The sequence below is a fragment of the Lissotriton vulgaris genome, chromosome 1_1 (genome assembly GCF_964263255.1).
Source record: "Lissotriton vulgaris chromosome 1_1, aLisVul1.2, whole genome shotgun sequence".
NCBI lineage: Eukaryota > Metazoa > Chordata > Amphibia > Caudata > Salamandridae > Lissotriton > Lissotriton vulgaris.
In genome coordinates, this window is record NC_141685.1 from 495,192,720 (window position 1) to 495,208,492 (window position 15,773).

Here is a 15,773-nt window from a genome sequence, read left to right on the forward strand (position 1 = left end):
TTTCTGCAAACTTTTTCATAACTTCATTCAGAAATTTTGTCTGTATTAGAGAGCAGTCTTTCATATGGCATATTCCTTTTTTTGAAATTCCAACACTACCCCTCTTTTTATTGGCCCTGGCTATATGGATCAGTGATAAACTTTCCATGGAGCAACCAAAGTTTATGAACATTTCTTTTGGAATGTCTTCTGCATACTTGTTGAAGGGGAGCAAACTAGTAAACACATGACTAGCTGTATGGGTGAGTTAGTAGGTGTGTGAGTGACTGTATGAGTAAGTGGGTGTGTGAGTTGTTCTAGGGATGATTGGTTGTGTGAGTACTAACATGAGTCTGTGAATGGGTATGTGAGGGGTTGTGTGTCAATGGGAGTGGCTATATGAGCGGGTCTATGGGGGTGTGAGTTGGTGTCTCAGTGGTTCTGTGGATGATGTCATCAATGAGGTTATCAATTATGTCATTTGAGACATCATCAGTGATATCATGAATGATGTCATAGAACATGTCATGAGTAATGTCCTGTGTGATGTCAGAAGCAGTGCATGGCAGGGTCAAACGTGACTGTCTTTGTATCTTTTATTTCAAAACATTAATGTAGTCACTGACAAATTCATCTAATTATAACATTAACCTTTATTTTTTTCCAGTGAATTTCTAAGTATAAAAAAATCTTTTAATCACACCTTACTATAATGTTACTTTAAACTTTATTTTTTCCAGCCAACCCAACACTGCACAGAGACATGCTGGGCCCTGAGGACCCCATCCCCCCAGGGCCATTGGATCTTTTAATTCAAGGAGCAAAATTAAGTGGAGGGGACCACATGCCTCCCTTCCAAGAGCCATTTTGGACCGAAGACCCAATCCATTAGGGCCACCTATTTAAATAAAGGGGAGGGGCCATGTGCCCTCCCTTTCATATGCCTTGTTAAGCCCCAGGGATCCTATTTATCTGGGCAATTTAAAAAAAATAACTGAGAGGAGCAGCATGGCCACTTATTTAAAAAAAAAGGAGAGTGGGGTAGTGCAGTCCAACTCCCTGAGGCACTTTAGGATCTGGGAACCTCATCCCCTAGGGCTCTGTATTTTTTATAGGAGGGGATATGTGCCCCCCTCCCTAAGCAATTATCTGCCCTTAGGACCCCATCTCCTTATAGATAAAAGGGGGAGAGGGCCACGTGCCCCCCTCCAGAGCCTTGATAGGCACTGAGGACCCCACCCCTGGGGACCCCATCCCTCAGTGTCACTCTTTTAAATAAAGGTATAAGTGGGCACTTGTGGCACCCTTCCCTGGGCTGATTTCCACCCCTGGCACCCTATCCCCCTGGGCCAAGGGTCATTTTTATGGGAAGGGGGCACCAAGCCCCCCACACTTGGCCAATTTCACACCTGAGTACCCCATCACCTGGGTCTTGACAATTTTAGTTGGGTAATCAGACATAATATCGAAAAAATAATATAGACAAGACATAATATCGAAGTTTTTATATCGAAGGTAGATAATATAGAAATATAAAAATATCGAATACAAAAATATCGTAATCAGTAAGTATAATAAAATATCGAAAGCAAGAATATCGTTAGACAAAATATTGACTATAAAAAATATCGTTTTATAGTTAAAAGAAAGTACTAAAAACAAGTAATGAGATTAGAAAAAAGTAATATTAAAAAATATTTAAAAACGAAAAAAAAAACATATAATAATTAAAATAATTATTAATAAAACATATCTAGTTTTAGGAGTGGGTTATTGGGTTTATAGGGGATAAGGGTGGGGAGTGTTTTAAAATATATGTAAAAAATATATTTAAAAAAAAATAGAAAATAATTATTTAATATTATAATATTTATTATTAAACATATTAATAAAAATAGCTATCTAGTTGAAGGAGCAGGATATTGGGTTTATAGGGGATAAGGGTGTGGAGTGTTTTAAAATATATGTAAAAAAATATTTAAAAAATTAAAAAATTATTCTTTAATATTATAATATTTATTATTATAAATATTAATAAAAATACCTATCTAGTTTTAGGAGCGGGTTATTGGGTTTTTAGGGGATAAGGGTGGGGAGTGTTTTAAAATATATGTAAAAAAAATTAAAGAAAAATAAAAAAAAATATTAATAAAGTTATATTATATTTATAATACAAAATATTATTAAAAAAACATATCTAGTTTTAGGAGCGGCTTATTGGGTTAATAGGGGATAAGGGTGGGGTGTGTTTTAAAATGTAAGTATTAAAAACATTAATATTTTTTTAAATTTAATAATTGTTTTTATAATATTTTATTAAACCTTTATAAATAATCATATGTATTGATGATAAAATACATTTTCATTAATTAATGTTTTATTTATTAATATGTAATAATATTACATACAAATCATTAGGGGAGGGTAATTGTGTTTATAGGGGATAAGGGTGGTGGTGTAATATAAAATATTTACTAAAAATATTTTTACTAAATTATAGAAAGTATTATTTAATTAGTGTCCAGCACCTACTTCAATTTAATGTACACTGGAGTTGGAATAGTAATTATTAATTAATTAGTGTCCAGCACCTACTTCAATTTAATGTAGACAGGAGTTGGAATAGTAATTAGTAATTAATTAGTGTCCAGCACCTACTTCAATTTAATGTAGAATGGAGTTGGAATAGTAATTATTAATTAATTAGTGTCCAGCACCTACTTCAATTAAATGTAGATTGGAGTTGGAATAGTAATTAATAATTAATTAGTGTCCAGCACCTACTTCAATTTAATGTAGACTGGAGTTGGAATAGTATTATTATTTAATTAGTGTCCAGCACCTACTTCAATTTAATGTAGACTGGATTTGGAATAGTAATTAGTAATTAATTAGTGTCCAGCACCTACTTAAATTTAATGTAGACTGGAGTAGGAATATTAATTATTAATTAATTAGTGTCCAGCACCTACTTCAATTTTATGTAGACTGGAGTTGGAATAGTAATTATTATTTAATTAGTGTCAAGCACCTCCTTCAATTTAATGTAGACTGGAGTTGGAATCGTAATTATTAATTAATTAGTGTCCAGCACCTACTTAAATTAAATGTAGATTGGAGTTGGAATAGTAATAATAATTAATTAGTGTGCAGCACCTACTTCAATTTAATGTAGACTAGAGTTGGAATAGTAATTATTATTTAATTAGTGTCCAGCACCTACTTCAATTTAATGTAGACTGGATTTGGAATAGTAATTAGTAATTAATTAGTGTCCAGCACCTACTTAAATTTAATGTAGACTGGATTAGGAATATTAATTATTAATTAATTAGTGTCCAGCACCTACTTCAATTTTATGTAGACTGGAGTTGGAATAGTAATTAATATTTAATTAGTGTACAGTACCTACTTCAATTTAATGTAGACTGGAGTTGGAATAGTAATTATTAATTAATTAGTGTCCAGCACCTACTTAAATTAAATGTAGATTGGAGTTGGAATAGTAATTAATAATTAATTAGTGTCCAGCACCTACTTCAATTTAATGTAGATTGGAGTTGGAATAGTAATTAATATTTAATTAGTGTCCAGCACCTACTTCAATTTAACCCCTTCCATGCTCATGACGAGCTCAGCTCGTCATGAGGCACAGTGGAGCTGTGCTGATGACGAGCTGAGGTCGTCATAAATGAAGCAAAATGACACTTTCCAGCACAGGAGGGGAAAATGCACAGCAGCGATGTGGTTAATGTAGACTGTATTTGGAATAGTAATTAGTAATTAATTAGTGTCCAGCACCTACTTCAATTTTATGTAGACTGGAGTTGGAATCGTAATTAATATTTAATTAGTGTCCAGCACAAACTTCAATTTAATGTAGACTGGAGTTGGAATAGTAATTATTAATTAATTAGCGTCCAGCACCTACTTAAATTAAATGTAGATTGGAGTTGGAATAGTAATTAATAATTAATTAGTGTCCAGCACCTCCTTCAATTTAATGTAGACTGGAGTTGGAATAGTATTATTATTTAATTCGTGTCCAGCACCTACTTCAATTTAATGTAGACTGGATTTGGAATAGTAATTAGTAATTAATTAGTGTCCAGCACCTACTTCAATTTTATGTAGACTGGAGTTGGAATAGTAATTATTATTTAATTAGTGTCCAGCACCTACTTCAATTTAATGTAGACTGGAGTTGGAATAGTAATTATTAATTAATTAGTGTCCAGCACCTACTTCAATTTAATGTAGACTGGAGTTGGAATAGTAATTATTAATTAATTCATGTCCAGCACCTACTTAAATTAAATGTAGACTGGAGTTGGAATAGTAATTATTATTTAATTAGTATCCAGCACCTACTTCAATTTAATGAAGACTGGATTTGGAATAGTAATTAGTAATTAATTAGTGTCCAGCACCTACTTAAATTTAATGTATTTATTTATTTATTTTTAGAGTTTTCTATAGCGCGAACTTGAACCGATTAGGTTATCAGAGCGCTTTACATAGCACCAGTTCCGTTACATGTTATCACAGCAGTTTACATAGGATCAGTTACGTTACACATTTCAGGAACTTGAACCGATTAGGTTATCCAAGCGCTTTACATAGCACCAGTTCCGTTACATGTTATCAAGGCACTTTACATAGAATCAGTTACGTTACACATTTCAAGAACACATTTCTTTTTGTTCTAATGAATAGGGTTATCTCATCACACGGGGGAAGGGATACACCTGGCTATATTCCAACAGTCACACCGGCGACTAGTCGTTACAGCTATAACTCTAAACACACGGGGGAAGGGATACCTGGCTATATTCCAACAGTCACACAGGCGACTAGTCGTTGTAGCTATAGCTCTAAACACAGGGAGGGGATACACATGGATACAATCTAAGAATCACATAGGATATTAGTCATTAGAGTTATCTTCTATCTACACAGGAGGGATATGACTGGAAACACTCTAAGGGTCACATAGGGGTGGTAGAGAATACATAGGTCCACTGCAAATACTAGTGATAAGAGTCAACTACGTACACATAGGAAGGGATATGACTGGCCAAACTCTAGGAGACGCATAGGGGTGGTATATGGTGTAAGGACTTCAGCGAAAACCAAAGCTTAGCATTAATGCAATCGGTCAAAGGTCTACTGCATACACCAGTGATTAGAGTCATCTCTACACACATAGGGAGGGGATATGACTGGATAAGCTCCAAGAGTCACATAGGCATGGTATATGATGCAAGGTCTAAAGCAGATACCATTAACAAGAGTCACCACAACAAGACAAAAGCAGAGTTCCATAAGTGTGGATGCAGCCACAGCACAAAGGGAGGGTGGGAGGAATGCAAGGGCATGGAGAGAAGGGGAAGCACAACAGGGAGGAAGCATTTGAGGATCATCCACAGGGAGAGGGCTAAGGCCAGGGGCATGGTAGGGGGCCAGAGTCCGAAAACAGCAGCAAAGTGTCGGTCAGGACAGAGCCAAAGTCAAGAAGTCCAGCAGAGAAGGTGGGAGCCCAGGTGAGAGATGACGCCGGAGGCCAGCCGCAGGCACGTCGCCATCCTGGAGAGCCTGCAGCCATCCGGCTCGGTGGGCATGAGAGAGCGCAAGGTGGCGAAGGTGCAGATGCGATCACGCGTTGTCTGTGAGGCGCTGCCACGGCAGCTGGTGGGCCGTGCATGGATACAACCGCCCTGGAAGATGTGTGGCCTCCGGGAGCCACGAGCAGCACATTCAGAGCACCCGAGCCATTGGTGCCATGCTGCAGGGGGGGAGGGGTGAGCGATCCAGGAGATCCGGCTCATGCTGAAGGACCACGTGTCAAAACGGAAGTGGCAGAGGCCCCCAAAGCGACAGCAGGACGGGTGGCAGGCCCGACAGCCTGAGAGAGGGCCGCAGGATAGGCAAGAGGCTGGGGGGAAGTTGAGGCGAGCCAGAAGAAGTGGCGATCGCCATCCGAGGGTCGCCGCCGGCCGCCATCTTAGAGTCAGGCAGGCGCTGGGAGGATTCCCTCAGTGGGGGACACCGCCGAGTTGGCTAGACGGCGCCCTCGGCTGCTGCGACAATCAGTGCGGGACTGGGCAAGCCGGGGGAGCGCAGGTCGCAATCCTACCTCCCAGCGGCGGCCGCAGATGGCGGAGTCCACGGCGAGATGCCGCCCGCCATTTTGAGCGCCACCGCACCTCTCCTCCTTCTCCTCGGGAGACCGGACCCGTCCGCCACGCCAGGAGCGACTGCCGCTGCCCAGCCAATGCCCCAATTGCTCCGCTACATGTGAGTAAAAAGGGGGGATCAGAAGAAGGGCCAGAGCAGCCCAGAGCCGGGTTCGTGCAGCTCGTGAACCGGGAGCCGAGGCGATCCATGTCCGCTCGGCTCCCGGCTCCTCCTCCAGACTGGAGGAATGTAGACTGGAGTAGGAATATTTATTATTAATGAATTAGTGTCCAGCACCTACTTCAATTTTATGTAGACTGGAGTTGGAATAGTAATTAATATTTAATTAGTGTCCAGCACCTACTTCAATTTAATGTAGACTGGAGTTGAAATAGTAATTATTAATTAATTAGTGTCCAGCACCTACTTAAATTAAATGTAGATTGGAGTTGGAATAGTAATTAATAATTAATTAGTGTCCAGCACCTACTTCAATTTAATGTAGACTGGAGTTGGAATAGTAATTATTATTTAATTAGTGTCCAGCACCTACTTCAATTTAATGTAGACTGGATTTGGAATAGTAATTAGTAATTAATTAGTGTCCAGCACCTTCTTAAATTTAATGTAGACTGGAGTAGGAATATTAATTATTAATTAATTAGTGTCCAGCACCTACTTCAATTTTATGTAGACTGGAGTTGGAATAGTAATTATTATTTAATCAGTGTCCAGCAACTACTTCAATTTAATGTAGACTGGAGTTGGAATAGTAATTATTAATTAATTAGTGTCCAGCACCTACTTCAATTAAATGTAGATTGGAGTTGGAATAGTAATTAATAATTAATTAGTGTCCAGCACCTACTTCAATTTAATATAGACTGGAGTTGGAATAGTAATTATTATTTAATTAATGTCCAGCACCTACTTCAATTTAATGTAGACTGGATTTGGAATAGTAATTAGTAATTAATTAGTGTCCAGCACCTACTTAAAGTAAATGTAGACTGGAGTAGGAATATTAATTATTAATTAATTAGTATCCAGCACCTACTTCAATTTTATGTAGACTGGAGTTGGAATAGTAATTATTATTTAATTAGTGTCCAGCACCTACTTCAATTTAATGTAGACTGGAGTTGGAATAGTAATTATTAATTAATTAGTGTCCAGCACCTACTTAAATTAAATGTAGATTGGAGTTGGAATAGTAATTAATAATTAATTAGTGTCCAGCACCTACTTCAATTTAATGTAGACTGGAGTTGGAATAGTAAATATTATTTAATTAGTGTCCAGCACCTACTTCAATTTAATGTAGACTGGATTTGGAATAGTAATTAGTAATTAATTAGTGTCCAGCACCTACTTAAATTTAATGTAGACTGGAGTAGGGATATTAATTATTAATTAATTAGTGTCCAGCACCTACTTCAATTTTATGTAGACTGGAGTTGGAATAATAATTATTATTTAATTAGTGTCCAGCACCTACTTCAATTTAATGTAGACTGGAGTTGGAATAGTGATTATTAATTAATTAGTGTCCAGCACCTACTTAAATTAAATGTAGATTGGAGTTGGAACAGTTATTAATAATTAATTAGTGTCCAGCACCTACTTCAATTTAATGTAGACTGGAGTTGGAATAGTAATTATTATTTAATTAGTCTCCAGCACCTACTTAAATTAAATGTAAACTGGAGTTGGAATAGTAATTAATAATTAATTAGTGTCCAGCACCCACTTCAATTTAATGTAGACTGGAGTAGGAATATTAATTATTAATTAATTAGTGTCCAGCACCTACTTCAATTTTATGTAGACTGGAGTTGGAATAGTAATTATTATTTAATCAGTGTCCAGCACCTACTTCAATTTAATGTAGACTGGAGTTGGAATAGTAATTATTAATTAATTAGTGTCCAGCACCTACTTAAATTACATGTAGATTGGAGTTGGAATAGTAATTAATAATTCATTAGTGTCTAGCACCTACTTCAATTTAATGTAGACTGGAGTTGGAATAGTAATTAGTAATTAATTAGTGTCCAGCATCTACTTAAATTTAATGTAGACTGGAGTAGGAATATTAAATATTAATTAATTAGTGTCCAGCACCTACTTCAATTTTATGTAGACTGGAGTTGGAATAGTAATTATTATTTAATTAGTGTCCAGCACCTACTTCAATTTAATGTAGACTGGAGTTGGAATAGTAATTATTAACAGGATCCTCAGCTCCTCGTGCTGTTTTGCTGTCCCTGGGCCTCTTTGCGTGTGTTTTCCTGCACCTACCCCGGATTTCACTAAAGGCCGGATTTTAACCAACTCCTCGCCACAAAGACTCAGAGGTTTGAAAGGACTTACCAGGGTGCAGAACAGGGCTGAGCAGGGCTGCGAGCGCGCAGGGACTCCATGTTCCAGGAGTCCCTGCCGGCTGATAGAACACACCTGGCCCGCTCTCCCTGCTAGCCCCGCCCCCCTGAGCACCGGGGGATTGAAAGCCTCGCTTCATTCCTTGCTCCACAGGATCCTCAGCTCCTCGTGCTGTGTTTGCTGTCCCTGGGCTGCTTTGCGTGTGTTTTGCTGCACCTACCCCGGATTTCACTAAAGGCCGGATTTTAACCAACTCCTCGCCACAAAGACTCAGAGGTTTGAAAGGACTTACCAGGGTGCAGAACAGGGCTGAGCAGGGCTGCGAGCGCACAGGGACTCGATGTTCCAGGAGTCCCTGGCGGCCGATAGAACACACCTGGCCTGCTCTCCTTGCTAGCCCCGCCCCCCTGAGCACCAGGGGATTGAAAGCCTCGCTTCATTCCTTGCTCCACGGGTTCCTCAGCTCCTCCTGCTGTGTTTGCTGTCCCTGGGCTGCTTTGCGTGTGTTTTGCTGCACCTACGCCGGATTTCACTAAAGGCCGGATTTTAACCAACTCCTCGCCACAAAGACTCAGAGGTTTGAAAGGACTTACCAGGGTGCAGAACAGGGCTGAGCAGGGCTGCGAGCGCGCAGGGACTCGATGTTCCCTGCCCGCCGATAGAACACACCTGGCCCGCTATCCCTGCTAGCCCCGCCCCCATGAGCACCGGGGGATTGAAAGCTGCACTCCTATTGGACCCAATCATCATTTAAGAAGATTACGACTCCGCAGCGCGGGAGCGTCCCGGGAGAAGCCCGGGCAAAGGGCGGGCCCTCTAAGGCCCTCGTAGGCCAGAGTAGGTTGGGCTGGGCCTACCCCTTAACATCTGCAGTACAGTGGTCCGTGCCCGACAAACGTTGGTTATGCTGACAGAAGAGGAAACCCCTGGGAAGAAAGGAAGACTACGCAATGGGTCTTTGGACAACTACTTCCCCAAGGTACTGAATGAGGGTGATAAGGACTCCATTTTAGCTGAGCGCAGGGCTGAGCAGCGTCGCTCAGTTGAGAGCATGAAAAATAGACACCTCACTGACAGTACTCCTCTTGTTTTGACCCGGGAGGGAGGCTTGCTAGACATGAGTGGGGATAATGCTAGCCAAGTAGGTGTTCCCCTTTTGCTTTGTGATTTTACACCCCCACCTAGCTTGCCCTCGGATCATATTATAATTGTTTCCCCTACCCCTAGCCCCGGTCGCATCACTGTCACAGCCAAGCCTAGGAAACAGAAACCCAAGCAATTAGTTGTTGCCCAGATTCATCGCCCTCCTCCAAGTAAAAAAAGGAGGAAATCAAGGGCGACCCAAGGTAAAGCTAAAATCCCGCACTCTGAGTTTGGTAAAGGGTTAAAAACTCCTATCCAAATTGAGAGTGTCCTAGTTGAGGGGCCGGATTTTCCACCAGCTGTAGCACCGCCGTTGGAAAGCAGATCATCTGAAGTAGCTATACAGGCTGTGGATTCTGATAGCAATGCTGGGGTTGTAGCACCAGATATTCCATCTCCCCCTCATTAATAGGGAACTTGGAATTTCTGTTAAGATCTCTCCTTTTACCTATTAATGAGACCATTAAAAAGGTTGAAATTAGACTGACTATTTTGGAGACTGCTATAAACAGCATGGTTACTCTAACCAAAGCCCAGGGGAGTGGGGTGGCGCATCCCATACCTCCGGCCAGGCTTCCCGCTACCAGTGTTGCTAACACTCCAACTGCCCCACCTCAGCCGACCAAACATAAGTCACAGCCCCAGGGTAGGGCCGATCTCGGCTCCCAAAATCCACCCCCTCCTAAACATATAAACACACCAGTAATTGAAACGGGTGGCGACCCTAAAAGGCCAGTGTCAAAGGCCCCGATAAGTAATAAACAGAACGACCAAGGGGAAGGCAGATATACTAGAGACCCACGGAAAAAGGTGCCGCAAGTGGAAATTCCCCCAGAAGCAGTACCTTTTGTGGTGGTCTTGACCGGGGTCCCACCATTAGCAGAAAGTAAGAAGGAGGGATATGATGAACTTAAAAATAAAATCATTCACTGGTAGAGGACATATAGGCCCATAGCACACAATATAGATGGGGATATAGTCCATGTCAGAAGGATTAACTGGCTGGGTAGCAGGCGAAAAGATATAGAGGGGGCCCTAGTGGTGGTTAACTTTAGAGACCCTCGGGCAGTAGATTACATCTTAAACTGGCCACCTGGAAATGGGGACACTCGAATCATCCCTTGGGCCCTAACGTATTTCTATCCCAGGACAGAGGCCCTTCCTCCTAAATACCAAAATAAGTTCCACTCCTATAGGCCACCCCCTACTTTGCCTTACAGTAACAATTATCCCCAGTATGGGCAGTACTTTGCCCTGGCGGCTGATCACTCTGCCTGGACCACAGTGCCCCGCAGACATACAATGAACCTCGACACCAGGATGGAACATCTAAGACCTTTTACCCCCTTGGACACTTATAATCGGTTTTCGCAGCTCCCTGGGCTGGAAGATTGTGATTGATGTTCGTTGTCCAGGGGGGAGAGAATTGGTCTGCCTGGTATGGAGGCTCTACGATCACGTGGCAGTATAGATATAGGGCAAGATAGATCCCATTTAACTCAAATTGCCATTACCAACATCACTATCGAGGCTTCTTCGGTAGCCGGGAGCATGGTCAGCATGGCTAGCTGCCCTGCAAACCCTAATCCCTTGGTTCAGGAGGTGAGTAGCTGCATGACCGCGGTGGGTAATGATGGGGGGAACAAGGGGGTCTACACCAAGGCGCCCAAGGGTCGACGGGTAATAAACCTGTTATCTTGGAATGTAGCGGGGTTGAAACGGAAGCTGGATATACCTGAATGGCACACATTCATCGAGAAGTTCGATGTTTGCTTGTTCCAGGAAACCTGGAGCCTACTACCCTTAAATAAATCGGGATACACCACCCACTTTTCGCCAGCAGTAAGTAGAGGGAAGGGTAGACCGGCGGGAGGCCTCACGGTCTGGATAAAAATAGATCTGGACTGGGAGGTCACACGCCATGAGATGGAGTGTAGTGACATACTTCACCTCTCTTTTAGGGGACACGTAGAGGGAGGCAGGCTTGATCTATTTAACGTATATGCCAGAGGGGCACCTGGGGATATCGACTCTTCAACTTTATCAGCTCTGGATTCAGCTTTAGCTAACTGCCCTCCAACAGCGAAAATCATTGTGGGGGGGGATTTCAATTGCACGTTTGAACCCCTCCTCGGAGACGATCCCTTGGGTATTGAAGATGAAGATTTAAAATGGTCCATTCCAACCCTGTCCCTGCCCCCTATTAGAAAATGGTCAGCTAGGGCGATCCAAATCAATGCACTAACTAGGGATCATAAGTTAAGAGCCCTCAACGGCAGGACCATGTCCGCCGGGCAGGTGCACTGACTTTCAATAGGCTAATTGGGCCGTCCCGAATTGACTACATCCTAATGGATGTTAGTTTGTGGGCAGACCTAATTGATATGGAGGTGCTCCCAAGTCAGGACAGCGACCATAACCCCCTGTGTAGCAAGTTTAACTGGGGCATCTCTAAAGACAGGAGGGTGAATGCCCCCACAAAAATAACTAAAGAGATTATCCCATATAATAACAACCGCAGATTGAAATGGGACAAGGCAAACCTGAAGGAGGACGATCTAGGGACCATTAAATCCCTGGTGGAGTGCCTGTGCTTGGATCTGGAGGTCTGGGATTGTGAAAATCAGATTAGTATGAATCCGCACACCTCCCTTGACTCAGCTTATAAAGCCACAATAGAGCAAGTTAGTCACTTCTTTACCCCCAAAGGGAAAAGCCATAGGAAAAACACCACACCTCCCATCACAAATAAACCTTGGTATTCGGACCAGTGTAAGGGCAAAAGGAAGAATCTGACAAAAGCCCTACTTTCCAGGGATCCTTTGCTAGTTAGAGCGGCTAGGAAGGACTACTTGAAAGTACTATCGCTGGCTAAACGCGAATGGGAGGAACAGCATTGGCAAGACCTAACTAATGCTGTGAGCAGGAGGAACCCGAACCATTTTTGGGATCTGATTAACAGAGCCAGGCAGGGGAGATCGCAACCATTAGCAGCTCACATAACTAGCCAGCAATGGTTTAACCACTTTTTAGCCCTATATGGCGGTAATGGAGAGATAAACAGTCCCGGGGTAGCAAGTTTTGGAGATGGGGATACCACAGGGGCGGACGACCTCCCATTCACGGCCTCTGAAGTAGCAATGGCTATCAGACATCTAGCCCCCAAGAAGGCGGCCGGTCGGATGGGATCCCTGGGGACCTGTTGAGTGCGGATCCTCTGGCTTGGTCCAATCTAATCGCCACAATAATGAACTTGATTGCTAGGGGACACCAGGTGCCAGATTCTTGGAAGGGGGCCGAGGTGGTAACAGTGTTTAAGAAAGGGGCAAGGGATGACCCTGCCAACTACAGACCTATTAGTCTGATAGATATAATCCAGAAAGTGGTCGGCAGGGTCATCATCTCAAGGGTTGGCGATTGGATGGAGGAGGCTAGTATCCTCTCCCACCTTCAAGCGGGTTTCCGAAGAAAGGTAGGCACGAAGGACCAGGTCTTTCGCTTTTTTGTTATCTATTGGAAGGCAGTTACCATCAAAATAGGCAGTTTATATATGGCCTTCATAGATCTTAAAACAGCTTTTGACCTGGTCCCCCGGGCTAAATTGTGGGAGATCCTAGGAGGGATGGGATTCCGCAGTAGACTCCTGAGTTTAATCGTAAAACTCCATGAGGGGAATTATGCGAGGATCAGATGGGGTACCCAGGGCCAGTTAACGGATAGGGTCCCTGTGAGGAGGGGAGTACGCCAGGGTTGTGTTATGGCCCGACTCTTTTTTCCCTATTTGTGAATGGAGTGGTGGACCATCTGAAAGGGGAAGAGTCGGATGCCCCATCCCTGGCGGGGGAAAGAATCCCCACTTTACTCTTCGCCGACGACACCTTATTGATCTCCAAATCCCCAGTGGGTCTGCAAAAACTCTTGAATCGATTTAGTTCTTTCTGCACTAACAGAGGCTTAATCATCAATACCTCGAAAACTAAATTGATGGCATTCTCACCCTCCAAAAGATTTAAAAATAACTTTTCACTTAATGGGGCGCCCTGGAGATGGTCGATTCATTTGACTATCTTGGAGTTCGGATAAATAGTCGTATGACCTGGAAGGACCATCTGGCCAAAATGTTACTCAGACACCAAAGAGTATCTGGGGTGACTCTGAGGGAGCTTCGTGAGTTAAGTAGTAAACCTGTCTCCCCGCCATGGCGATTTATGAGGGCCAGATACTCCCGGCGGCATTATATGGCTCCGAGCTCTGGGGGTTCGAAAATGTATCAGATCTCTCCATAACGGAAAATAACTTTTTGAGGAAGGTGGTGGCTCTTCCCGCTTCCACTCCGTTGATCCCCCTGAGATTAGATTTGGGCAGAAGAGCCCTTAAGGACTTGGTGAGGCTACGACCATTGCTTTTCTGGACCCGCTTTAGAAGGACTGAGGAGCTTGCTAAATATGCTGAAGGGTTGGATGACCTTCTACTGCTCGACACTGGAAAAAAAATTGGATGGCTGAACAATGTGAGAGACCTGGTCCTTAAATTAGGACTAAGAGACGCATGGGAGTCTCAGATGCCGCCGCGCAAGGAAGTGATTAAAAAGCTTTACTGGGACTGGGTACAGGGCGAGGCACTGAGTGGTTCGGATGGGGGTTCACTTACGGATCGGTTTTTGGAATTTAAATGGGTGAAAAAACTGGAACCCTTCCTAGACCTGATAACCAAACCCCTAGATAGAGCGCTATATCTAAAACTGAGGTACGGAACGCTCCCGGTGCATGATTTCACCATGAGGTGGTCCAAGTCTGGTGCCCCCTTGCGTTCGTGCCCAGGCTGTGCAGCACCAAAGGAAACTGTTGCCCACTTATTCTTTGCCTGTCCCGCCTCAAAAATGGCCCTGAAAATCTGGTTGAAACCTGTATGTAGGGAGCTTGGGTTGAGGTGTCATAGTCTGGCATTACGTGTACTTTCCACCGATTCATCATCCACTGTCATGACATGCGGGGTGGCAAAGTTTTTGGGTAGCGTTTGGCTGACGCGCTCCCGGTTACTGAAATTGCATTCTGGGTTACCAACGGACTGATGCATGTAACCGAAGATACCTTCACTTAAATTAGTGACTGTGGAGCATTCCTTACCTCAGGATATGTTTTTATGCTGTATTATATTTTATTGTTTTAGCGGGGGAATTGAATATTTATTGTGCATATGTACTCTTTTATGGTGAACAATTTTGCCGAATAAAGATTATTACTACTACTACTAATTATTAATTAATTAGTGTCCAGCACCTACTTAAATTAAATGTAGATTGGAGTTGGAATAGTAATTAATAATTAATTAGTGTCCAGCACCTACTTCAAGTTAATGTAGACTGGAGTTGGAATAGTAATTATTATTTAATTAGTGTCCAGCACCTCCTTCAATTTAATGTAGACTGGATTTGGAATAGTAATTAGTAATTAATTAGTGTCCAGCACCTACTTAAATTTAATGTAGACTGGAGTAGGAATAGTAATTATTATTTAATTAGTGTCCAGCACCTACTTCAATTTAATGTAGACTGGAGTTGGAATAGTAATTATTAATTAATTAGTGTCCAGCACCTACTTAAATTAAATGTAGATTGGAGTTGGAATAGTAATTATTATTTAATTAGTGTCCAGCACCTACTTCAATTTAATGTAGACTGGAGTTGGAATAGTAATTATTAATTAATTAGTGTCCAGCACCTACTTAAATTAAATGTAGATTGGAGTTGGAATAGTAATTAATAATTAATTAGTGTCCAGCAACTACTTCAATTTAATGTAGACTGGAGTTGGAATAGTAATTATTATTTAATTAGTGTCCAGCACCTACTTCAATTTAATGTAGACTGGATTTGGAATAGTAATTAGTAATTAATTAGTGTCCAGCACCAACTTAAATTTAATGTAGACTGGAGTAGGAATATTAATTATTAATTAATTAGTGTCCAGCACCTACTTCAATTTAATGTAGACTGGAGTTGGAATACTAATTATTAATTAATTAGTGTCCAGCACCTACTTAAATTAAATGTAGATTGGAGTTGGAATAGTAATTAATAATTAATTAGTGTC